We start from the raw sequence: 26753 nt of genomic DNA, 5'->3' as shown, positions 1-26753 counted from the left end.
TTTTCTCATTAGTCCATGAATTTCTTTAAACTCGCGACGGACCTGTTTTGATACAAAATCAATAAACAAAGTTTTTTTTCATGTAAAATAAATATTTGTCAAAAAATAATTATCTCATCGCGGAATGCATCAAAATCTTTCTTAGAAATAAAGGCTTCTTTCTCAACATGACTCTCAGGCTTTGACACGGCTACTTCCTCTACATGAATATCTGGCTTTGACTATACCTGAGGAAAAATAACCTGAGCTGTTTGCTTTCCTTCCTTTGTTTTTGAAGAAAATACCTATCGTGTTGGAATTGGCTTGAAAACTGATGTCTTCATTCCATCAGTCTTTGCAGCACGAGGAACTGGTGTCCTCGTTTGGATATGCTCGTTTACTTGCTTTTTCCTTAAAGATTTCTTCGCTACTGGTGTTAATGAATCAACCTTCTGTTTCTTCTTTGAATGTACATTGATCTTTCTTGGTGGTGGATCCTGAAAGTCATCATCAGAATCAACAGAACGTTCATGTTGTATTGCATCCTTCTTTGGTATTTGCAATTTTGACAGCTCCTTTTTCGTTGGCTCTATGTTCTTAAAAACAACTTAGAATAATAGGTAAATAATGTATGTTAAAGAATCATTTAACCAATTGTAAATGAAAATGTATATATGTCTACTGTAAATTACATATGAATACATATGTATTTAGTAACAACAAACCTTGTCATTGTCATTGAACATAACATTCATCAAAAACTCAAAGCGTGGACGAGGTGCAATCGTCTTCCAATTTAATAATCAGGGAATCCGATTATCAACCTTCGATGCAATCTTTGGTGGGACATTAGAACAACACTCATAAAGCCACACTTGAATAGACAGTGACATTTCCTGAATCAAATAAAATTGACCACCAGCTTTCAACCGGTTGTTCAAACTTCTGGCCAGATCTTCAAAAGATAAAGAACCCCATGAAAAATCCTTATATCTTCCACTATCGACCAAATCGAAATGAAGACGAGGTATAATCACAGTTTCAACATTAGATAACACAAATGAATGCAGGAAATACAGGATTGCAAATTTCTCAGCATCCTCATCATTGTTCTCCTCCCATACTTTCTCCGTAAATACTAGAAATAGTAGCCTTTTCTGTATAATTTCTGCCCCATTGAAATACTTCTCAACCATCCTATTTGGTACACCCTCGTAAAAAATAAAGTCATATGTATTTGACACACAATTCAATCCAGTTATGATAGCAAATTCCCTGAGAGTAAAATTAAGAAAGGTGTCATTAGCACAAATCAGAATACCAGAAGAAGAACTATCCTTCACCTCAAGTGTCATAATGCATCTGCACATCTGTGCTTGCACTACACATTGCTGCTTCTTCATAAAATAATCAAAAATATTATTGTCGTAAAAGTTTTAAAACTGTTCCTTATTTAAAACTGCGCGTATGCTTCCATAAATATCTTTGTCACTGTATGAGCACATCTGTAGTGCAAATCTTGAAAGTTTTCTGACTGTGAATATTTCGTCCCGTATAACCTATCAAAGTAAACTACCACTTCTTAATTTGTAAACAAAATTCAAGTATACAAAAAAAAAATATAACATAGAACCAATACTAAAAAGAACATATCACATATAATCAAAATTACAACCAACACTAAAAAATACAAATCATGTATGCTAAAAATACAACCAACACTGAAAAATATAAATCCATTATGGTAAAAATACAACCAAGACTGAAAAAAACATATCAAGTAAGCCGAAAATACATAGCCAATGGCATACCCTATAGCAAACATACTGATATGGTAGTTAAACTAAAAGTAACATGCATATGTATTTTATCAGTCCAAAATATAACAAATTCTTTAAAAAAAATACATATTAAATATATAAAAATACATATAGCAAAAAAAACATGTTCATGAGTATTAACCTATTTATTAATAGTATATTTTCACAATTATCCTATCATCTTCACAAATATATTTTCTACTAAATTTGCCCTCCACATATCATCAAAAACATAAAATACATATTCAGTATTTCAAAAAATACATATAACTTGCAACTTTAGTAACATCTAAACTTATAGCAAAATACATTTACTTAAAAAATACATTTACACGAAATTTTGCCCCAAAAAATGTCTCTTCATCACTATGTTCTTGAGAATCGTCAGCAAAAGAATTCTGCACTTCCTCATCAACCTTACTACTCAAAACTTCAATTTCTTGAGCTTTTCTTTTCTTCTCTGTCCCTTTTTAAAATTTTTGTTTTCTTTGGAGAATGCTTTTTCTGCAACCTTTTTTTTTCATAATTTCTGTCATCTTAATCGGATTGTTGCAAAATTTTGACCTAATCTCCTTTGATTTATGAGATTTCTGTAAAGAAGATGAAACAACTTTAACAACTTCTTCTTGAGTTAAGCCGATACTAAAAGACGGTCCACAATCTGAACTCAAATTTAAATTTCATATGCCAGTAGTTTTATATTGTGATTCTAGTGTTTGTTCATCCATTTAAACAAAAGAAAATTAAAATCTGATTTTGAGATGTGTTAGAGCCGAAAAATACCCCCAAAAAAATAAAAATAAAAACTTGCAATAGCTATATTAAGTGTTACCTGATGTAGTTGAAGATTTGATATAGCTAAAATCGTACAAAAGAAAGTAAAACTAAAGCTGGAAGATTTTGTTAATGGCGGAAAAAACGAGAAACTACTTTCAAAATTGGAGAAGGAACAGTGGCGTGAAAAGAGGGGTAACTAAGGTTACTTTTCCAATGCGGTAAAAATAAGAGAAATACAATAAAAATATGTCATAAATACTATGAAATGTAATTTCATAAAACTAGTTAGTTTTTATAATTTAATTACTTGATAGTGAAAAGTGCAGCATAGCGAATGAGAATGAACCGTTACCCCATGATAAACATCAACAACCTGCTAATGAGAAAAAAAAGAAAACATTAGCGACCCAGCAGCCAGTGGTATACAAAATAAGAATCCAGTGCAAAAACAAGAAATGTCCAGTCATAGACAAAGAGAGGAGGCATCTAACATAATTAAGGATAGTAACAGGCTTGCCATTATTGATGTTCCAGTTGCAGTATATTTACAGGAATGGAGTGGTAATATTAAGTCAATAAAGTGTTACATGATATTCTCACCCATCAAGTGTACACAGAAGAAGAAATTGATGGATTATTAGGAGGGGTGGATGAAAAGGCCACTAAACGAGATAAAAAATATCAGGAGGAACAAATATTTAAGAAAACTGACTTGTCACCTAGAACTATCAAGTCCCCGAAGACTAAGAAAGGGAAAAAGCCTAAAAATGGGGAGAAGAATCTACCTAGCGGATATTAGTCTAAGAGAAGAGGTGGAAGTCAATTGTCTAAGCAATGATAAAAGCATTAATTTGGAATATTAGGTCAGTTAAATCTCAAAGAGCTTTTTAAAGAGTTCAGATGCTGAACGTGTTAAATAAGTATGCATTTATAGCTCTTTTGAAACCCTTTCAACAGTCTAGACATATCAATAAATACAGAGGTAGATTCCAAATATCGTTCATGTTTCATAATTACAATAATAAAATCTGGTGTTTTGTGAATCATAGATTCACTGTTACGTTAATGAAGGACACTAAGCAATTAATATCTCTTTATATTCATGATCAATATATTGGGACCTCTAATCTGGTGACCCTAATTTATGCTAAATGTGATAGAGTTCAAAGGTTGGATCTTTGGGACAGTATTCTATCAAGAGCCAATGGAAACTCTGACCCATGGATCATTGGAGGGGATCTAAATTTAGTTGTTTATGCCTCAAATAAGATTGGAGGTTTGCTTGTGACATATGCAGAGACAAAAGAGTTTAAAGACTGTATTGAAAATGTTGAACGTACTCAAATTCAACATAAAAGGGAGTCCTTATACTTGGTGAAATGGAAGAGATGGGCATGATTGTATTTTTGAGAAATTAGACAGAATATTTTATAATGTTGGTTTCAAGATACCTTTAATTCTTTGGAGGTGGATCACTTGGCAAGAGATGGCTCTGATCATGCTCCGTTGTTGCTAAGGTATGAGAATACTGAAAGGAAAGTCCAGAAACCTTTTAAATTCTTGAATTTTTGGACAGAGCATGATAAATTCTAGAGGTTGTTAGACGGAATTGGGATACTGAATTCACTGATTACCAATTCCATGATTTCAAAAGGAAGATTAAGAAGGTAAAAATAGCACTTTCTGAGCGGACTGAACAGACTTATGGGGATATTTTCAACAAACTGATTATTAGGGAAGAAATTGCTAAGGTGAAAGAAAAGTTATTTGAAGAATCACCCTCATATGTGAATAGAGTTGTTATGTAGAAAGCAAGGGCTGAATACATTAGATGTCTTCATCTGGAAGAAAGCTACTGATAACAAAAGTCTAGGTACGACTGGTTTGAGTATGGAGAGAGGAATACTAAATTCTTTCACAGTATTGTCAAAGGTAGGAGAAATAGACTGAAAATCACTAAAATCTTTAGTGATGTTGATTGTTGGCTAGATGATGAGGAACGGATTGCAAGTGCAGCTATCTTCTTCAATAAAAAGCAATTTTCACACGAAAGAGATGCAGTTAATTTCCCTTTGCTAGAGCATATTCCTGATTTAGTTACTGAAGAGGAAAATAGGGTTCTTGAGGCTATTCCAGTGGAGGAAGAGATTCAACGGATTGTGTTTAACCTAAATGGGAAAAGCAGTAGTGGACCTGATGGGTTAACTGGCAAATTTTATCAGGTGAGCTGGGATATTATATGTGGAGATGACTAGTTCTGAACTTCTTTGCTGGTAATACTCTCCTAAATCCATTAGTCATATCAATTTGATTCTTATTCCTAAAAAAGATAATGTACAATCCTTTTCTTATTTAAGACCTTAGTTTGAGTAACTTTGTGAATAAAATCCTATCTAGGATTGTGCACGACGGGTTGGAAATATTTTACCTAGATTGATTTCCCCCAATCAATCAGCTTTTATGAAAGGGAGGAGTATATTGTGGAAAATGTTTTGCTTACTCAAGAATTAATTATTGATACTGAAAAAAGAGGAAAACCTTCTAATGTGGTATTAAAGCTTGACATGGCCAAAGCCTATGATGGGATCTCTTGGTTTCTCTTAATGAATGTGATGAGGAAATTGGGATTTTCTAATAATGTGGTAAATATGATTTGGAGACTCATCTCTAATAATTATTATTCTATCATGTTAAATGGTCAAGCTATAGGTTTTTTTCATTCCATAAGTGGAGTAAAATAAGGTGACCCTTTATCACCAACACTTTCCATTCTCTCTGCTGAAGTGATGTCAAGAGCTCTTAATCATTTATTTAATAACACTTCTTATGTGGGATATGGTATGTCTAAGTGGAGATCTAATTTGAATCATCTTGCTTATGCAGATGATACCATTATATTTGCTTCTTCTAATGATTATTCTATGGATATGATAATGTGGATCTTGCAGGAATATGAGAATGAATCTGGCCAGAAGGTGAATAAGGGTAAGAGTTTTATATACATGCATCAAAATAGTCACATTAATATGGTAAATCAGGTGGAGCAGATTACAGGGATGAATAGTGGATCTTTCCCACTTGTCCCTTATCTCATTCTAAGAAGAAAAAGAATGATAATGTTGATTTAATAGACAAGATTAGAGGCAAGCTACAAGATTAGAAGGGCAGATTACTATCTTATGATGGAAAAGAAGTTCTTATTAAGAGTGTGCTTCAGAGTGTTCCACTGTATGTGTTGTCAGCAGTAGTTCCACCTAAGAGTGTTATAAAAGAAGTGCAGAGAATCATTTCTAAATTCTTTTGGCAGAACAAAGATTCAGGAAGGAGAAAACACTGGGTTAATTGGAGTTCTGTGTCTTTCTAAACAGGAAGGTGGTTTGGGGTTTAGATCTCTAGAAGATGTGACTCAAGCTATGCATACCAAACTTCGGTGAAGTTTTAAGACACAAAGAAATTTGTGGACAAAATTCTTGAGGAATAGATACTGCAATAAACAGTTATCTACTCTGGTGCAATGGAAAGGTGGATCTCACGTGTGGAAATCTATGTTGAGAAATATAAATAAGATAGAACATTGCTTGTGGTGGGATCCTATAGGAGGGACATTTAATAGTTGGTTTGATAATTGGACAAATACTGGTCTATTATTTTGCAGCAATCTGAGGTGCAAACATGTCACCCTTTGACTGACATTTTTGAATTTTTGAATATTGAGGGATGGAACTATGAGGTTAGGTAAGATATGTTGCCAGGAGATGTGGTTACACATTTCAGAGACAATGTGAACTTTGTTTGTTTTGATGACACTATGAATAAGGCTTGGTGGACTATGAATAGTACAAGAAAGTTCTCTACCAAAAGTGCTTGAGAACATTTAAGGCATAGAGATGATATAGATGAAGATATAAAGTCTGGCATAAAGGATTACCTTTTAAACTTTCATTTTTAACCTGGAGGATGTGGAAAGACAGGATCCCAGTTGATGGTTTGATGAATAAGTGGAATGATGAGATTGCAGAGCTTTGTGTTTGTTGTATTATTCCTGAGAGAGAAACTATAAACCACTTATCTCTTAAAGGAAAAACTGCTGAGAAGGTGCAGAATCACTATTGTGGAGCAGCTGGCTTGATTGAATAGAGAATAAATATGAAACAAAGTGTAAGGATGTGGAAAAATCAAGAAGGTAACTATAGATTGAGAGAAGTGTTTAATATTGTACCTATAGTTATTATTTGATTTCTATCAAAAAGAAGAAACACTGTTCTTCATGGAGGTGCTTATCAAGAAAGAAAGATTCTGGGGAAAATAGATGATACCATTACCAAATTCATAAAGTTGAGGTTTAAGATGGAGGTGACAACTAGAAAATGGCCTAATATAGTGGATGATCTTCAGAGGTACAAAAATTACCATATATTTAAACTTGTTAAATGGAATCCTCCGAAGAATAGATGGATAAAGGGTAACACTGATGGAGCTTCCAGAGGTCCTGGTCCCAGTTCTATAGCCTTTTACATTAGAGATCAATTTGGTGATTTATTGGTAGCTAAAGGTTCTAGAATAAAAGAGACTACTAATTTGATAGCAGAATCCATAGCAATAAAGGAATGCCTACAGTACTGCATAAAGAATTCTATTTAGCAAATAGTCGTGGAAACTAATTCTTTGGCCATGGTACAAATCCTTAATTTCCAGTGGGAGGTTTCATGGAGTGTGGCAATGGTAGTCAACTCTATCAAAGCTATGATGGAAAGTATTCCAGTTAGAGTGGTACATTCCCACCGAGAAGGTTACACTCTAGCTGACTCTTTTATTAATTTAATTTTTGATTTTGCAGATGACTTTCAATATACTAATCTGGAACAGGTACCAGCGGAAAAAAAAACTATTATTGTGCTTGATAAAAGTGGGACTCCTAATATTAGAAGGATTTTACAAGATTTTTCAAACAATAACATCAACACTTCTTAAAAAAGGAGTATAACAGGCAACAGTTATCAGGGAAACAACATGAGACACTTAGAATGCATACAATCGAATATGGTAGAGGAGGTAATAAAAACTGAAATCTGTAATTTAAATGGTCTAATGTATAAATCAACTCGCTTCTTTGAACCTATAGAGAAATCTATGAAGATTGACAAGTTAGCAATAAAAGTAAAAAAGAAAATTTAAATAGGTGGTGAACTAGTCAAATAGGGGATTTAGAAGAAATGAAGGTACCTAGTGTTGGAAAGGATTTCTTTTGAGTAGGAAACCGTGCATCCAGTGAGATTTTGGTTGCGAGGGGTTTGAAGAGAGTAAGATTAAGGTTTTGAGACTTAGCTTGGATGACAGAGACGATGATGAAGAAGATCGGACCATCATAAAAATGACATGGACATATTCATCGGCGACAAAAAGCTTAGAAGATTGGGAAGAAGCAAGAAGCTCAGCAGACTGGAGCAAATGAAAAGGCAACAATGAAATAACCTTACTTTCTAGAATGATTTGTAATTGGATATTTGTTTTGTTGGATGGATCCGGGTCGGGTCACTTTTGGGCCTGACCCAACCTGTTGAATTGATTATTTTTGTTATACAATGGGCTGTGACCCGAGCTTTTGATAAATATATATATACTAGTGGCGATAGGCCCGTGTTGAGCACGAGTCCAACATGATAAGATTAAATTTTTTAAATTTTTATGAAAGCAGTGAAGTAAATTGTTATAATTAAGTATTGATATACTTATATATAATATGAGTGTATTTAGAAATTCAATAGCAGTGTATATTCTCTTGGTAATTTTACTACCTAATGTTTAGATCTTCCATTAAGTGTTAAGGAAATATATTTATGCATGAAGTGGCATAAAAAATAAAATAGTTTTAAATAATTTAAGTTTTTAATTATTCTGATTTATAATACTTTTTATTCTATTTCAATTTAAGTTACACTGATATAATTTCGAGAGTCAAGCAAATATCACGATTGAAGTATCGAAACAGACATGTCTTAAACGACTCATAATAACTATTTAGAAGTGATATAGTAAAATTGCTATAAAAAATACTTGTGAAAATAATTTAAGTGGGACCCATATAAGATGTCAAGTTAATTCAAAAGTTAATTTATCATTTTATGTCTATTTTACCTTTTTATTAAATATTATTAATTTTCTAATACTTAGAGGACTTATAATAATTAATTAGAGGTGATATAGTAAAATTATGATTAAAGCAGCTGAAACAGACATGTCATAAATGTCTATTTAACTTTTTTAATTAAATATTATTAATGTTTTAATACATAAATGATATATAATAATTAATTAGGGGTGATATAGTAAAATCACGGAGCAAACAGTGGTCGACAAGCATGTCGGCCACCTAAGTAAAAAAATTAAAAATCAATTTCCATGTTTACATGTTTTATGCTTCATTTAGTTTTTTTTTTCAATTTCTCATCCGATGTTCGGTACCCGCATTGAAGTCCAACTCATCCGAATTCGTGTCGGGTAGGGCCCCATTCGGGGGGTAGCGCTTCCAACAGAGTTTTCTCCATGTCCAGGGTCGAAACCTCAACCTCTGGTTAAGTGTGGTGCAACGGATCATTTAGTTGTACCAAATAAAAATTAATATTTTGAATATTCAAATCCTAACCCATAACTATGTATTTAATTTTTTGTTTGAATCTTATCATTTAGATCTTAGTAGATGTACTACTTTCATACTTTATTTTTGACATAGGTATTACTATTGCAAGGTACTTCATCCAACCATTTTTAATTTATAATTTTTTTATCTATTTTATCCTTATTATTAAATATTATTTATAATATAATACTGAAATGACTTATAATAACTATTTAAAAGAGATATAATAAAATTACTATAAAAAGTACTTGTGATTTTTTTTTTACGTAGAACCCATATAAGTTGTCAAGTTAATTTAAAATATCAAGAGTTAACTTATAATTTTGTGTCTATTTTATCTTTTTTATGAAATATTATCAATTTTCTAATGCTTAAATGACTTATAATAATTAACTAGTTTAACCACACGTGCCTCGCACGTCTAATCTTTGATTATTTTAAATTAGATGATTTGACTATTGCGAATGTTTTTAATTAAGTACAAAAAGTTTAAATTTCTTCTCAAAGATTCTTTACACTTTAATATAATAATGTACACATAACATATATTTTATTGTAAGCACATATATATTTTACCACCAGAAGTTTTAAGTGATTTATGGATCGTCACTTTTGCATTTATCATGCAGTACTTCCTTTTTCTGCTGCTAGAGGCAAAGAGGGACGCATCGATTTGAACCATATTTGTAGCATGATTTCTTTTTCTATATTTAAAATATTTTCTTATTTTCAAAGTTAAATCTTTGATGACTTACTTAAAACTTTTAAAAATTTGATACTTTTTATATTTTTCTTATTCTAATGCTTTCATATTTATTTCTAGATTTTCCAAATCTTCTTAAAATTAACTTTAGTTGATTTGGAATTATTAAACTAATGAAAAAGTTTTCACTAATTTTGATGACTTCTAACAAGAAAAGGTTTTACTATAACTATTTAATTAATTTTTAAGTCTTAAATATTAGAAAAATAGTGAAAAGATAATTTTGTCTAAAACAAAAACTTTTAATGAAGGGCAAAAAGATCAAACAATATTTTTAAGGCCCTTCACATGTTTAATATATTATAGATTACTGATATAGATTAGGGGTGACTTGATAAAATCACGATAGAAGCAGTTGAAGATATGTCATAAATGTCTATTTATAATGTTTTAATTAAATATTATTAATTTTCTAATAGGTAAATGACTTATAATAATTAAATAGAGATCATATAGTAAAATTACGGTTGAAGCAGCTAAAGCATGCATGTCATAAATATCTATTTTACTTTTTTTAATTAAATATTATTAATTTTTTAATACATAAATGACTTAAATAACTAATTATGAATGACATAGTAAAATCACGATTAAAGTAGCTGAAACAGACATGACATAAATATCTATTTTCTAATACGTAAATGATCTATAACAATAGATTAAGAATGATATAGTAAAATCATGGTTGAAGCAGCTGAAGCAGACATGTCGTCCACAAGCTGCCTGCTTCAACATTTTCATATATGTATGTATGTATATATATATCACACACTTTCAATAAAGTGTTTTTCTCATAAAAACTTTTATCATGGTAAAAAAAAATTGGAAACTTTTTTACATAAACTTATAAAAATTTTCTCTACTCTTTATATAATATCATCTATAAAATATTTGTTATTTGACTAAGATAATAAGTTATTTGTGGTAGAACTTTAATTTCGTAAACAAACTTTTATGAAAAACTTTCCGTAAGTAAATTTGGAAACCTCGGTTTCAACTCTTAATTGGAAGTACACGTTAGTTTTGTCCTAAAGGACTTTGGATTTAAATTCAATCAATTTCCTTTTTGCTATTGGCATTAGGGTTGGGCATGATATGGTACGATATGATATTTTAAACTTGAGTACGGTAACTTCAGTTTTCGGTATCTAAAAGAAAAATACCATTACCATGCCAAATTAGTTCGATATGATTTGGTATTTTTAAATTCGGTTTCGGTATTTTACGGTATGATAATTCGGTAACCATACTTTATTTGATTTCTACTTACATATATTCATATAAAAAAACTATAACTTTAAATTTTAAAAACGTCTCAATCATATTAGACTAACAACTATCTTTGTTAGTCAATTACACAAAAAGAACATTTCAATCACGATTGAATAGTGTGAGATGCAAACTCTCAACAACATTACCTAAACTTAAGCATAGTACTCCTAAATAATAAGCTTCCCAAAAAATTTATTTCTTAATAAAAGTTACTTTTGTGTTCAATTGGCTAATGGATGATATATAAATATATTCAATTGGCTAAAGATAGTTGGGCTTCGAGTTATCCTTCGCCTTTCAACCATCAATAGACATGACAACCTTGCTCTCTGGCCACAACAACTTCGAGTTCTTCATTGTCCCTTTTTTTCTTTCACAGGTAAAGCATTATGGCTTTTTAGTTTTGAAGAAAAAGAGGAACTTAAGCCAACTTCTCTTCTAGTAGTGGTCAATAATTTCAATATTAGTTGCTTTAATTCAAAATGCGGTCGGAAAATATCCTAATTTCTGGTATTTCTTCTCTTTTCGAAGTGAAATTTGATTTTTTGTTATTCGTTGCATTTTATGAATTTTTATTTTTATTATTTGTGTTTGTACAAATAAACAACAATGTTGGTGTTTTTGGTGTTGCGCCCGTTGCTGGGTTGCTTTGTTCTTGGTAACAATGGTGTATTCGATATTGTTGTTGTTTTATTGAACAAAATCTTGCTACTATTCTATTCAAAGTCTTGCTACTATTTTTTTTCTGCAATAGATTAACCATCTGATGCAACAGATTTACCATATGATGCAACATATTAACCATATGATGCAACATATTAACCATCTGATGCAACAGATTAATCATCTGATGCAATAGAGGAACCATCACATTAAAAATCTAATGCAACAGATTTACCATCTGATGCAACAAAGGAATCATCAAATTAAAAATCTAATGCAACAGATTAACCATCTGATGCAAGAGAGGAACCATCAGATTAAAAACTTGATGCAATAAATTAACTATCTGATGTAACATACTAATCATTTGATGTAACAGAGGAACCATCGGATTAAAAATCTGATACAACAGACTAACTATCTGATGCAATAGATTTACCAGTAAAAAATTTACCATCTGATGCAATAGATTTACCATCGAATTAACCATCTGATGCAACAGATGAACCATCTATTGGATAAAATCTTATCAACTATTCTAACTGGACGATATGTCCAAGACTTGATTTTTTCCAACAGATCATTCATTTGTTACAATAGATAACCCTTCTGTTGGAAGAAATATAAACAATACTGACAGTTGATAACAATTCCAACAGATCACTCATATGTTGCAACAGATGTTTGATCTGTTGCACATACCAGTCATCTATTTCCATAGATGAGTAATTTATTTTTATTGGTCCAACAAATTTCTCATTCAGTCAAACAGGTTATTTATATTTTGCAACAGATAATCTACCTGGTGAAACATATGTGTGATCTATTGGAACAGTTAATTTACTATTATACATGTTAGATTTACTGTTGTCCTTTTTTTACCGATGCATTAATCAATTATAATCTTTTTTAGTTTACTATTATTTTTAGATAATATGGCTTCCAAAAGAAAAGAAACCGAATCAAGTCCAAGTAAAGGAATAAGTGAAGCAGCTAGGCTACATCCACCACTCTATGAGCTTGTTTTACAAACAATATCTAAATTAGAAGTAGAAGATAATGAACATGGGGATGAGGAAAGTTTCAAAAGAGATGATCCAAATGCTAATACCCCTTCCACTGAAGAATTAGTCAAACCTTCAACATTGATAGCTGTCCCATGAGAATGCAGTGCGATAGTGCCACCGATTTAATTGGTGATTTTGTGGTTAAGTCAGCCATGGAAAAATCTTTCGACGCCTTCCGAAAAATACTTCGAGAATAAAAATTGAATGCTTATTTCAGGGAAAGCTACTTTGGGCAATATCTTAATTTGCCAGAGGACAATAATGCACGTTTTCAAATGAAAATAGTATATGATCTTCTCAAGCGTAGGTTTATGTATGAAAATAAAGATAAGATGAATGAGATACGGATAAATTACTATGGCATGCCTGTTTGTTTTGGATGGAAGGAGTTTGTCATAATTACTGAACTAAAATATTATCCTCCTTCCCCTTCTCAAGTTATACATATTCTAACCTAAAAAATCACCCCGCACACCCAAAAAAGGCAAAGGTAAGTCAAGTGATGGTGATGACTTGGTGTCCCTTATTGGTCCAGGCTTCAAAAAGAAAAATTTGATAAAAGCGTTGAAAGATAAAACACTTTCAAAGAAGCATAATCAATCATTATTCTTGGTTTGGTTTGTACATAATATTCTTTGGTCGAGAAACGTTAACAACAACATACTGCTTGATTTAATAAAGCTCTCCGGGGATCTTGAGGCATTTAATAGCTATCCTTGTGGTTATGAAAGCTTCAAAATGACTATCAAATATTTGTTGACTCCATTAATGCCTAAGACAGTCAACTTATATGGCTTTCCATAGGCTTTCATGATAAATATTTCTTTTGTTATGATTCATTTATATTTTATTGAATAATGCTTTTGATTTATTGGCGTTATTTTATAGGCTTGGACATTTGAAGCCATTCCTTATTTAAGACAATTAGTGAAATACTAGGAAGAAGTTTTATTTCCAAGAATCCTGAGATCACTGTCAGCCAAAACTGATAAAAATGTAAAATTTCATAATCTCTTCAACCCCTAGAAAGATACAGTAAGTCTAATTCTAATTAAGTTTTTATTTTAATTAATTTTTTTCAATTATCTAATCATCATTCTAATAAATGTACTGATTTATTTTAGATTGTGCATCCATATCTTATTTCGATCAATCGAGAGTTGAAAATACCATTTTTTCTTACTTTACGATCTGTTCAAACTTTATCGGACCCTAAGGTCATTGACAGAATAAAAAAGAAATTGTTTGGAGCAACAACCATCACAGAAAAAATAATTTTGATGGGTGGGCTTATTATTGTTGATAGTGCTAGTGGTGATGGAACTGTTAGTGGTGGTAGTTGTGCTGCTGTTGGGGTTAGTGATGCTTCTTTTACAGTAATTGAAACAACAAATCATTATGATTATGATCATACTGGTTATACAAATTTTGCCCCTCCTAGTGAATGTTCTGTATACAAATATCAAGACTGCAAGGCAAAATATGATGGAGTGATTAATGCTATTAATGTATTAACATTTCTGTTAAGGAATTTACATCTAAGAGGGGTGTCATTCCATCAAAGAGGATTTCATATCCATCTACTCCATTAGAGATTAAGTCTAAGAGGAGAAGGAAAGTAATTTCCAAGGCATTATCAAGCATCCAAAAAACCAAAATTGTAACTCTTCTATTTTTGTGTTGCACCATTGAGCAATGTACAAGGGCCACAGGAGAGTAGCATAAGCTAAAGAAGGTGAATATATAGCATCTATTCCAACTAACAAACAGACACATATCTATTTAAACAGATGACACATCTGCTGAAAATTATCAAACAAATATATACATCTATTGCAACAGTTGACTAACCTGTTGTATCAGATGCAATATCTATTGCAATATATGTCTTGTCTGTTCTATCAAATTAAATAGCTTTTATTATCATTTTTATTTGTACAAACAGATGACCTATTTTCTATAATATATGAGTAATCTGTTGAGACAAATTAAATCAAGACTTCCCACTATTTTAGTTTTTCCAAATAGATGAGTCATATGTTGCAATAGATGGATCATCCGTTGGAAATTATCATATAGGTTTTCATCATGTTTTAATTTATCTCAACAAATGATCTATCTATTGCAAGAGATACATAATTTATTTGGGATAATTTAAAACAGGAGAAAGACTTATTTGATTTGCTAAAATAGATGAGTTATCCTTTTCTATTTTTGCGATTAGCATTGACAATTCTGGCTTTCCAAGTGGATGTCATAATAGAAGCTACTTCTGAACAACGTCGACAATATTCTACTCTTTTATAAAAATATAGAGAAGAGAAAGCGCAGAAATCGTATGCAAGAGACATTAAAGATCCACGATGACCAAAGGCAAATTCCATAGCACCAGATGAAGAACAACTTGTCCATATTGAGTAGATCTTTATAGCTTGAGTCTGTCAAAGTAATAACCTCACCTCCCCTTAGGAATTGTTGGCGTCAAACTTAAATTGTTGATTTATTTGTTGAGATCTATACCCATAACAATTTTTTTACATTTAATTTCTTTGTTGATTTATTTCATGTAATTTCTGAAGGCTTTGATTTATTTTATTTTGTTTATGAATTTTATTTTATCCTTAGATTTGAACTTATTGATTGAAATGAAATACTAAATTCAAATATTGCAACAAATAAGGTATCTGTTGCAACAGACGAAATATCTATTGGAAAATATCAAACAGATTTAGACATATGTTGCAACATATAGGTCATCTGTTGGAAATTATCAAATAGGTCTTTCCACTATTGCAACAAATAGACTTAGATATAAATATTTGCATAATACAACAGATGACCAACCTATTACAACAAATAAACTATCTGTCAGAAAAGATAGACAATTTGTTACAAAAGTTAGACAATCTGTTGCATTATAAAAAATTCAATTTCATCAAATATACAAAATTGTTACTACATGTAAATTGAAGTGACTTGAAATAAATTTTTTTTATGGTGTTTGTGTTTCTACATTTTCTTCTTTATACACAGGCTCCAAGCGTCTAGTTAGTACCCCATAAGCCCAGACCTCTTACATGTTTGCCGTAGCGCTGTCACATAGAAAGGTCATCTATGCAAGAGGTTAGCAAACATTCTATGTATGAAAGCGTGTACGACCCGCACGCAGCAACGGTTTCATTTTTTGGATGGTTCATGTCCTTGTTTAGACCTTCAAAATCCTATGTTTGCTTCATCAACACTTTCGCTGGCAAATGATCCATCAGTTTACTCTACCTCAACAAGTTGGGGACCAACTACACCAGTGGCTGCATGTGGGTAAAAAAATGGCCTCATCAAAGACAGGTAAGTTGCAGTTATAAACTTATCTTTCCCTTCTCAAGTAGTATCTCAAGAGCTAAAAATATTTGTCGTTCACATTCATAACTACAAGAATTATCTTTGTCTTGGTCCAGCTCTTTCTGTGTGGATATGGCCTCTTTCCTCTGGAATATTTAATCATATCTTCACCCCATTAGAACCCACAAACTAACGAATCAAATCCTAAGCCACTGGGAGTTGACGCTAGCTTAATGAACTCATCAAACTAACGAATCAAATCTCGAGCCACTAGGAGTTGATGCTAGCTTAATGAACTCATCATACCTATCCTTAAAATTATTATAGAAGTTGAGGGTCCATTATCCTATTGGCAACATCATAAGCATTTGGGTATGCTAATTGCCTACCCCTCATGAGGCAGAGAATTTCATCAACATATTGTGATATAAAAAGATAATTTTTAATTAGGTTAGTAATTGTAATAAAGAAAAACAAAGTAAAAAGATACAACAGATGGTCCATTTATTACAGAAGGTTCTCTAAATCTGTTGGAGCAGCTAAACAATGAGGTTCGGCATCTACTTGAGAAGGAAGAAGAAAGGTTAGATCCATTCTTAAAGTAGATGTTCTGGGTGGAATAGTAAGATTACCCCTCTAACGTAACTTATGTAACAGATGGGCAACCTATTGCAACAGAACCATCACTAGTTGAACCAGAATACCCAGCTGTTGCGACAAATGACACATCTATTGTGTAGCTTCTTCTTCATGGATTAGATTAGAAGGCTAGATTAGGAAAAGTAAACTTACCTTGTCCACGTACCAGTTATGCATATCTGTTATATTCTTAAAGTCTTGGGGCAAAAAGATATGCATAGTGTAATCTTTTGTGCATTGCGTGGAATTTATGGTCTTTCACAGAACAACCTTCTGTTTCTTCTCAAGTTTTGCGTATATGCCCACCTTCTTCAATGACCCCTAAACTTCAACAACTTTTGGAGAGAGAGGAGTTGTAATTTTTTTTGGTTTCATATTGGAGAGTATATTTCTAATTGCTCTTTTCTTCTTCCTAACCTCTTCTTAGATTTCAATTTCTCGATAGTTTTAGCGATAGCCTCTACTTTTTCAACAATTTTATCCTGTATGTCCATGCACTTTTTGCATTTCCAATGAGAATATGAGGGTGAAGAGGGGTGAGAGGGACCACTATAAGGGTAGGAGGGACCGATGTAAAGGTGAGAGAGACCTGTGTAAGGGGTGTCTTTAAATATATTTATTTTTTCTTGAGCAACCACATGCTCATCATCACGACTGGCAGCAGCAGCAGCATAAGCATGGTTGCCACCAACATCAACAAATCTACCAGCAATACCCCTAAAAGTAGCACCCCGATCTATTGCAGTAGGTTGGTTATGAAGAGCCTCAACATTAGGTTGACCTTGCCTAACTAGTCTTCTTATGGCTATTTCTCCAGCTAATTCCTTTTTTGTCAACTCCACCGTTGGGTCTACTATTGTATCAACAAGACCTAGTGATATAATCTGGATTAGCTCCATGTCATTCACTAGAAGTCAAGCTCAGGAGCATCAAAGGATCCAAGGAATATTAATAAAGCGAGAGGTACTTGAAAAAGCCTTCTTACCATCAAGAGGGTGTTAGTTTTTATGATGGCACTCACATTGGTCCAAGCATTATTGGAGGAGGCAAGGGAAGGCAAAATGGGGCTAGAAAGCCCCTTGGAAAGGACTTGTGCCCAAGGCGCTTTCAATCCACTTTTGATCCGCTCTAGAATTTCAAGAGCGGATTGAAACAGCCTCTAGTGGGCTTTTTCTTTCAATTGGGTCACTTTTTGGCCCTAAATTTTAATAATTATCCTAAACTATAAATACTTTAGAGACTAGCTGATTCTCTTAGTTTTGCTTTATGATAGATGAATTAATGAATGCTTATATATTGAGTGAAAGTAGTGGACAAATTTTGTTGAACTTTAATTTAGAAATATTGGTTTAGAGGGCGTTCATCCCCCTCTTGGTCACCGTAGGAATTAGGTATTTGATTAGATTTTAATTGACGGTATTAGAGTTTAACATACTCTTTTGTTCTTAGTTACTTCTTTTCTTGTGTCTAATTATCTAGCTTATCAATTATTTAAGCTTGTCAATTATTTTTAATTTTTTGTATCATTTTTAGTTTTTGTAGTTTGATTCCGTATCATTTGGTATCAGATTGGAACTTGATTTCATTCCTACGAAGTCAATCTTGGGTCTATTCATCTCAAAAAACTAAAAATCACAAAAAAAGTTACTATTGACTTTTTAGGTCTTAGGTCAACTTTTGAGTTTTTGATTTTTGTGTTTTCTTGTGTTTCTAGTGTTATATTTGCATTCCTTAACACTATTAGAGTCTATATATCAAATTCTAGCTAAATCAAAGTGATATTGAGTCTTAAACAATCATTGAAAGCTTGGGTTTGAAAAGAAGTAAGTTTAAAGTGGATTGAAGATTTTTGAAGTTGGTTGCAAAATTTGAAGCTTTGGGTGAGTAATTTAAGAAAAATAATGTGTTGAATTAGTTTAGAATGATGAAAGGTGCATAGGGTCGAATTTCAACTCATTCCGAGCTAAGGTGTTCTTGATGTGTTCTTGAAGAAAATTGTTATCTTCATATTGAACTTCATAAAAAAAAAGTGAGTGTTTGATCCAAAAAGAAGGAATAAAAAGGTGAAAAAGTGTTGTACCAAGGTATCTACAAAACATTCCAAGGATCTTCCATCAAAAGAGGACACAAAGGACCATTAGAGGGGCATTTTTGGCTTTAGAACAAGCAAGGGGCGGCCAACTTCCCTTGACCTGCACCCAAGGTGTGCTGTAGTTGCTCCCAACCTACTGCCACACCTTAACGAAGTGTCTAGGGGCTCTCCTGCATCAATCCTATGATGGAGGTGTGTTGGAATTGCTGCCACAACTCAAAACAATGAGCAGCCTTCCCCACCTGTGCTAGAAGTGCTCTAGAGGTGCGCCCAAGGTGTGTGACACCTCCCAAACGTATGTCAAGCTTTCACAATGTCCAATTCAAGTTCCAAATGCATTCTAACACTTCTAAACTCCAATTCTCTCAAGTTGTATTCCTTATTTTCATTCCTCAATTCTTAAATTCAACTCTTGATTCTTAAAACTATCAACAACTAGTAATTCACTTACTAAGTTGGGTGATTAGTTCTTTAGTCCGAATTCATTCATCGTCCCATTTCTTTTAAGCTTTTATCTTTTTAAAATCATTGTTATTTCTTGATCCCAGTCCTTACATCTTTATTTGAGTCCTTCAAATAAGAATCCAATACGATCAAGAGTAGAAATTGGCACCTCGATTACTACATGAAGTATAAACTATCTTTCAATATTTGTGATCCAAGTGTGAGGTAAACAAAGATGTGAAGAGTTTGTGAGGAAAATTTCTTTAATGCTAGCGTGTTTTTTTTTTGTTTTTGTGAGTGTATTTATTCATAGGTACAATGGATATGAAACACAAAATTTCGCAAACCGTGGATAACTACTCAACAAATGCTATCTTAGCGGCCATTGAAACTCTCAATCATAAAATTGATTCTATGGATGCTAAGATAAATTCACTTAACCTTAAGGTGGATTCTCTTGAAGGAAGTGTATCCCTCATTGGTGGAAGAGTGGATATCGTGGAGGGTCGACAAAACACATCCCTATCCACACCTTAACACTACCACGGTCTGACTAGTGGGCATGCTCAAAATACTTCAATTCATATTTCCTCGAAAAATCGTCACTAAATGATCAATCCACAAATACAAGCACATGATTCCGTTCCTCAAGCCACTACATATCCACAAAACTAAAATCTCGTTCGACCACTCCAACCTTAATATAACTAAACACAACATGATGAATCACGAACCCGAATACCCCAACATCCACTTAACCAAATTCCCCTATTCCAAGCACCACTTAACCAAAACCAACCCATCCAAATAGACGAGGAAGAAATGAAAGAACAATAAGCAGAGTTTGAAGCATTTGATGAAGCTGACTGTAACACCCCAATTTTTTGAACCGAAATGCTACACGGTACTTATGACCCTGAAGAACCACAATCTAACCCATGACTGATATCTGTACCTGTATACTACATAATATAACATAAAAATACGAAAACATGTACTGAATGGCCATAAGGTTCAACTGAATAAACATCTAATAAAAACAATGTCTGAAAATAGTATAACCATACCAAAACAAATCTGAAATAACTGTCTGACATGCTATAGTCTGAAAAGCCTCTAAACTGTCTTAACAAAGAGTTGATGAGACATGTCCTCAACTAACTCCAACTACTGAACTAAACTTAAAACTGAAATAGTAATGAAATAATCGTTTCCTTGAAAGATGAGGACTTACTTCTAACTCTGACTATAGTTACTGAAATCTACTACTGATCCAGAGCTCATGCCTCCGAACCTATGGTGTAACATAAGAGAAAGCACCATAGCGCAAATGCATCAGTACTACTAAATGTACTGAGTATACGAGTGAGGTAGGCTAAATGCAAAGGGTTATATGTATGAACAATGCTGACTAATATGAATGTGAGAATACATACATGCATAAGCAACTATAACTGAACTCGTGGTGATACTGACTACTGAGTATTATTACTGACAACATAAATTCACTGATACTAAGGTACTGAATAGATGAATGACTATTTCTAACATTTTGAATTCTGAAGAACTGGTCTGACAGTTCTGAAACTGAATATTGATAACATAGCTATGATGACTGATATAACTAATATAATTATGATGATCGGTATAATCGATGTAACTGATGCTGAGCGACTGTATCTGATAGTTTAAGTTCTGATATTCTGAAAAACTATCTGAGTCTATTACTGAAATTGAGACTTAGACTGAAACTGAGACTGTGGGAGGTAATCATCTAGCCGACATGCCCTGGAACTGAACTAGCTGGGGTCCAACCTGTAACCCCAGTTGGAAGGGTGTCAATACCATGCCACGGATAGAGACAACATATGAGAAACCCTATTCTATTTTGGAGCTTATTCCGTTTGCCTTGCTATCAGGTAAACTCAAAGGTGATGCATTAGCTCTACAGGTAGGGACATCTCAACCTACGCTGGCTACGTAGTTCTGGAATGCAAGGATTACTTCTAGGAATCACACCCTCTGACTGTGACAGTGAGACCCATCCTTGGGTTCACTCAGTGCTGAATCCTGCTCCCAACTGAAAGACACTGAACTGATTTACTGAACTGAGCTGATTAACTGAACTGATGTTAGTGGGATTATTTAGTAGAGCTAAACTAAGTTTATGAGTGCACTGATCTTACTGAGTATTGATTTCTTAAAATTTTTGAGAGAACTGAATTACGGAGATATTGAAGTTACGGAGAACACTAGAATTTCTGAAGCTTCCGATATCACTGAGTACAGATTACTGAGATTAGCTGAGATTAACTGAGTTACTAAACTTTCCTAAGTCACATGACTGACTGAGTTCTATGGAACATGGCTTGACTGAGAATATCGTGAAATTATGACATGGCTCTAGGCACACAACTATATTTTTCAGGTAAAAGTACCCCCAGGACTCGATGGAAAGAAACTGACACACATGACTGACTTGATCATAAGAGTAGAGTCCAAAATTCACAATATCATAAGTAAGGGATTTCATACTATACATGATGCTCAACTTCTTATACATGGAATGAAATGCATAAAACATGTATATGCTTTCATATCTTTAATATCATGCTCATTCCATATTGCAACAACAACACATAGCAATAACATGAAATCGATGTGAAATCATAGAGCGTAGAATGTGGACTTGTCATTTAAGCACTATTGAATCATGGAACATGAATTCTATCATCCTAGGTATTTTATCAAAGACCTTACATGCACCACCTTGGGCATAGGTTTATTCATGAATTCAACAACCCATATCACCCAAAGTTCATATATTTCAACTAACATGCCATCCTAGTTTCATACAAACCCATAAATATTCTATCTTGACATCATTCAACACATAAACAGGATCAACAATCAAATCAAAACATAAAAAGCATGGAATATAGTTTAAAATAAGGTTCTTGGACTTCATGGACGAAAGGAGTCCATGAATGAACACACGCATACCTTAGTTCTTGATTTAGTGAAGATTGACGAAGAGATTCTTAAAATTTGTGGTAGAATTCCCCAAATTGAAACCCTAATGTTTTATTGAGAGGATTTTGATGAAAAAGAGTATGTTTTGATGAAATAATGACTTAATTCCGTGTTTGGAAGCTTATATAGGGGTGGGAAGATGACCCAAATACCCCTCTAGATGCGTCTTTTAATTTTTGTAAAAATTTCCTGATTTGGGCCCCTGCCACGACATGAAGACATCATGTTGCCACTTGTTTATGACTTGGAAACTCTCCACGATATGGTGGAATCACCGAGAGACACTGGAAATTGACAAACATCATTTTGGCTTATGGCACAATGCGCCACTGACTGAAATGACACTGTGAAACTTTAAATCGCCATAACTTCTTCACCGAGTGTTCGTTTTAGGCGAATTTGATATCGACAGAAATCTTATTCAATTCTCTACAATTTGGAGGGTATAAATATTCCAAAATACCACCTATAAATCAAGTTATGCTCATTCAAAGATGACCTATATGAAATCACACATGAAAATTTGGTGGATTCAAAAGTTCTTAGCTTGGCTTACTCTAAGTGACTCTTATGAAAATACTTAACACATCATATGCTCTATTATCACTAGGATACTCATTGTAATTCATTTAATCAAACATAAATTACAGGATAGGAGGTTTCATACGTAGGAACAATGGTTAATTTTCTAGCTTAGAAATATACGGGGTATTACAATATCACCTCCTTGGGAACATTCATCCTCGAATGAGACTGACTGAAAGGGGAAACAATACGCTGAACATGAACTGAACATGAATGAATAAAACATGATCTCATAACTAATGACAAATAAAATGATTTATACTGAACATACATAACTGATGCATGGGTAGTTGATTTATGAATGAAGGACTGAGTGTTTTGATGAATTAAGTTTCTCAGAATGAGAATGCATATTTGATGCAGAGATTGATAAGCTGAATCCATGCATATCTGATACGTGATTATATGACTGACATAATAAATGAATGTTTGACTGAAAGTATTGATAAGTTGATCACGCATATCTGATGCATGAGTACACGACTAAACTGACTCATGAATATGCGACCTAATATACAATGGTAAAGATACCAAGTTTGAACTAAAAACTGAGCATGGAACGAAATACCAATTTTGGTACTAAAACATGAGAACAAGTAAGCTCAAAGAAAACTGTTATCTTGAACAGAACATACTGATGAGTCTGAGATTAATTACTCAATATGCATTAGCGGAAATATAAGAACATAACTGAGTCTGGAACGTGATACATAAACTGAACTGAGTCTGTAATGCATGACATGGATAGAGTATCTTATCATGGACTAAACTGAGCTGTTGAGTACAAGGTTATGACTGAGATTTGGAGCTAGAGGGTTAACTTATGAGTATCCCTACTCCAAACTGGATTCATTACGTATAAAGATAATGGGACGCTTATGTTATGAAAGTTTGGGGGATCATAGCATATCGCTCCCTTGGGACACTAGGTCCCTCTAGGAATACTGTCTTGGCTAAGCTATTGGGGAAAACTGAGGCAATTCGTAAGGCACCTAGGAACTAAATCTTGACTGATTATCTGAGATATGAAACTTAAGGCCTGATACATAATCTAAGATGAAGCAACTAAACTTCATGCACTGCAACTAAGACAATTGAAAGATTTATGAGGTGCTGAGCACGACTGTATGAATATACTAACTTATCTGATTAACTAAATAACTGATAGCTGAATACTGGGCATATGAGACTTGTCTATACTTAGTCTAAATAAATAGACTAAGGCTGTAGAATATTATGCATAGGAGTTAATAATTGACTGGATAACATGAGGTAACTGAGCATGAATGAGGAAAACTGCATCACCTCAAGAATGCAAGGCTAGGTGTATAACATAATTTGGAAACATCTTGTAGACTGAGGTACTGAAATACTACTGACTGAGTAACTGATAGTTGTAGCATGGGTCAAGCAAGTCTGGAACTGAGCTTATTTTCTGATCTGATTACTAATCTGAAGTTGGCACTAAAACTAAAATTGTAACTGAGATTCTTACTGGAATTAAATATTGGATTCTGATAACTGAATGCTAATAACTGAGGTTCAGGCTGATACTGAAGTACTAAATTCTGTAATTGAACACTGATTACTGGGTACTGAATACTAAAATTGTAACTAAGAGAGAAACTGAGTTTCCATAGTACACAATGGGGATTGACATTATTCAAGGATCTAAATATTCATTCACACTCTATACTTCCCCATCTTCTAAATAAAACCTCATGACAACCACGTACTTGCATACTAACATAGTATTCAATCCTATCTTCGTAACTGTCCCCTCGTATACAATAAGCATGCCACATTCTTCTCTTAACATGAAATACTTTCTATCTCCCATCTAAGCAACTGCTCATCACTATAATGTTCCATAAGAAAAGCTTACTAAAGTATTACATTAGGAGAACCTGAAACATAAATTGGCACTGACTGAACTTGACACAAGACTGAAACCTGAGGAATAGAATGTCAATAATATGGATTTACCAAAAAGGTCTGAACTGAGGATATACATAACATAGTATGAATTTATCTTATCTATAGAGGCATATCATGAGTCATGGAAATTGAATATACTATAAGGAGTGATATGTGTACATGAGTCATGAGCTGTATGACCTGAGTTTGAAATTTCTAAATTCGTGGGACATAATTCGTAACACTGAGGGAGCTGAAACTCCTTATGCAGGGAACTGGGAGCGCACAAGAGTCTATGATAAACATATAAATATAAGCTACGTTCATGGAACTGAGTTATGAAACATATGTAGGAATCATGCTGACTGAAGTACAAAACTTGTACGAAGATAAGGATGGATCGGGAATCTCTTCCCTTACTGATCTTTCTATACATACTAGCACTACTACTGGAATTCTGAGAGCCTAACTTGGTTACTTGATCTATCATCTACCCCTTGACCTTTATCCATCATCTTATGTCTGTGAACACTTGACTAAGCTCTGAACTAAACTTTAATCATAATCACATACTTACACCCTGTCAAACACATACTTGCCTTACTAAGTCCATTAGCTGCTTTTGTTGCTTCATATACTACTAATATCATATCCGCACCTTCATACTTAATTCAAATCAATAAACTTAAATTCTATCTTACACTATTCAAGACTACTAATTTACTCTGGTACAACTATGCCCATGAATATATAATCTGATCAAACTGGATGATACTATCCTAACTCTACCACTGTTAACTCCTGAGTTCTTGCTTAAAAATTCTAGGTCTACGCTGTTATAGGATTCAGAGAAAAGATCTGATGGCATATCTAAACTTGGGTTCGTGAGCGAGTTCTCATGGTCATGAATAAAATCTATACGACTTGGAACATAACGGGGTTGATCGGGTATTTTTGAGTCTGTGGGAAATCCCATAACTGTATGCTGGGACTGGTTGAGCAAACTCTATCTCTAGAACTTTAAGCTTCATTATTTCTGTTACCTTGAAAGTTAGGTGGATTTAACATGCATGGAGCATAACGATAATCTATACGAGTTTTCTTTGAAAACTTTTCTATAGCACGATCTGAGACATGAAAGAAGGGAAACTGTGTCTAAAACATCTCATAGCCTTCTGCACATAAGTGTGGCACACAACACACGCATGTACAAGACTCTACTAGATGCGGCTTTTTAGACTTTCTAGGACACTGTTGAACCTTAGGCTCTGATACCAAGTTTGTAACACCCCGATTTTCTGAACCGGAATGCTACATGGTGCTTATAATCCTGAAAGAACACAAGCTAACCCATGACTGATATTTGTACCTGTATACCACATAATATAACATAAAAATTAGGAAACATGTACTGAATGGAGATAAGGTTCAACTAAATAAACATCTGATAAGAACAATGTCTGAAAATGGTATAACCATACCAAAATAAATCTGAAATAACTGTCTGAATAAAAAGTTGATGGGATATGTACCCAACTAACTCCAACTACTGAAATAAACTTAAAACTGAAATAGTAATGAAATCATCATGTCCTCAAAAGATGAGGACTTACTTTTAACTCTGACTGCTGTTATTGGAATCTATTGCTGATCTGGAGCTCGTGCCTCTGAACGTATGGTGTAACATAAGAGAAAGTTCCATAGCTAAAAAATGCATCAGTATGAC

The 26753-nt window shown here is 33.4% G+C and overlaps 1 long non-coding RNA gene across 1 annotated transcript; it reads right to left on the bottom strand.

The window, feature by feature from the left end:
• Nucleotides 1–1924: 1924 nt before the first annotated feature.
• Nucleotides 1925–8132, bottom strand: LOC107851358. Its single transcript, XR_001668970.2, has 3 exons — nucleotides 7800–8132; nucleotides 2884–2949; nucleotides 1925–2389 (listed from the first exon to the last, which is right to left on the bottom strand). It is a non-coding gene; the product is annotated as an uncharacterized LOC107851358 (long non-coding RNA).
• Between the last annotated feature and the right edge of the window lie 18621 nt (nucleotides 8133–26753).

Source organism: Capsicum annuum, chromosome 12 (assembly GCF_002878395.1).
Source record: "Capsicum annuum cultivar UCD-10X-F1 chromosome 12, UCD10Xv1.1, whole genome shotgun sequence".
Classification (NCBI taxonomy): Eukaryota; Viridiplantae; Streptophyta; class Magnoliopsida; order Solanales; family Solanaceae; genus Capsicum; species Capsicum annuum.
The sequence above is the reverse complement of the archived record's forward strand: the minus strand, read 5'-3'. Positions and strand labels throughout refer to the sequence as shown.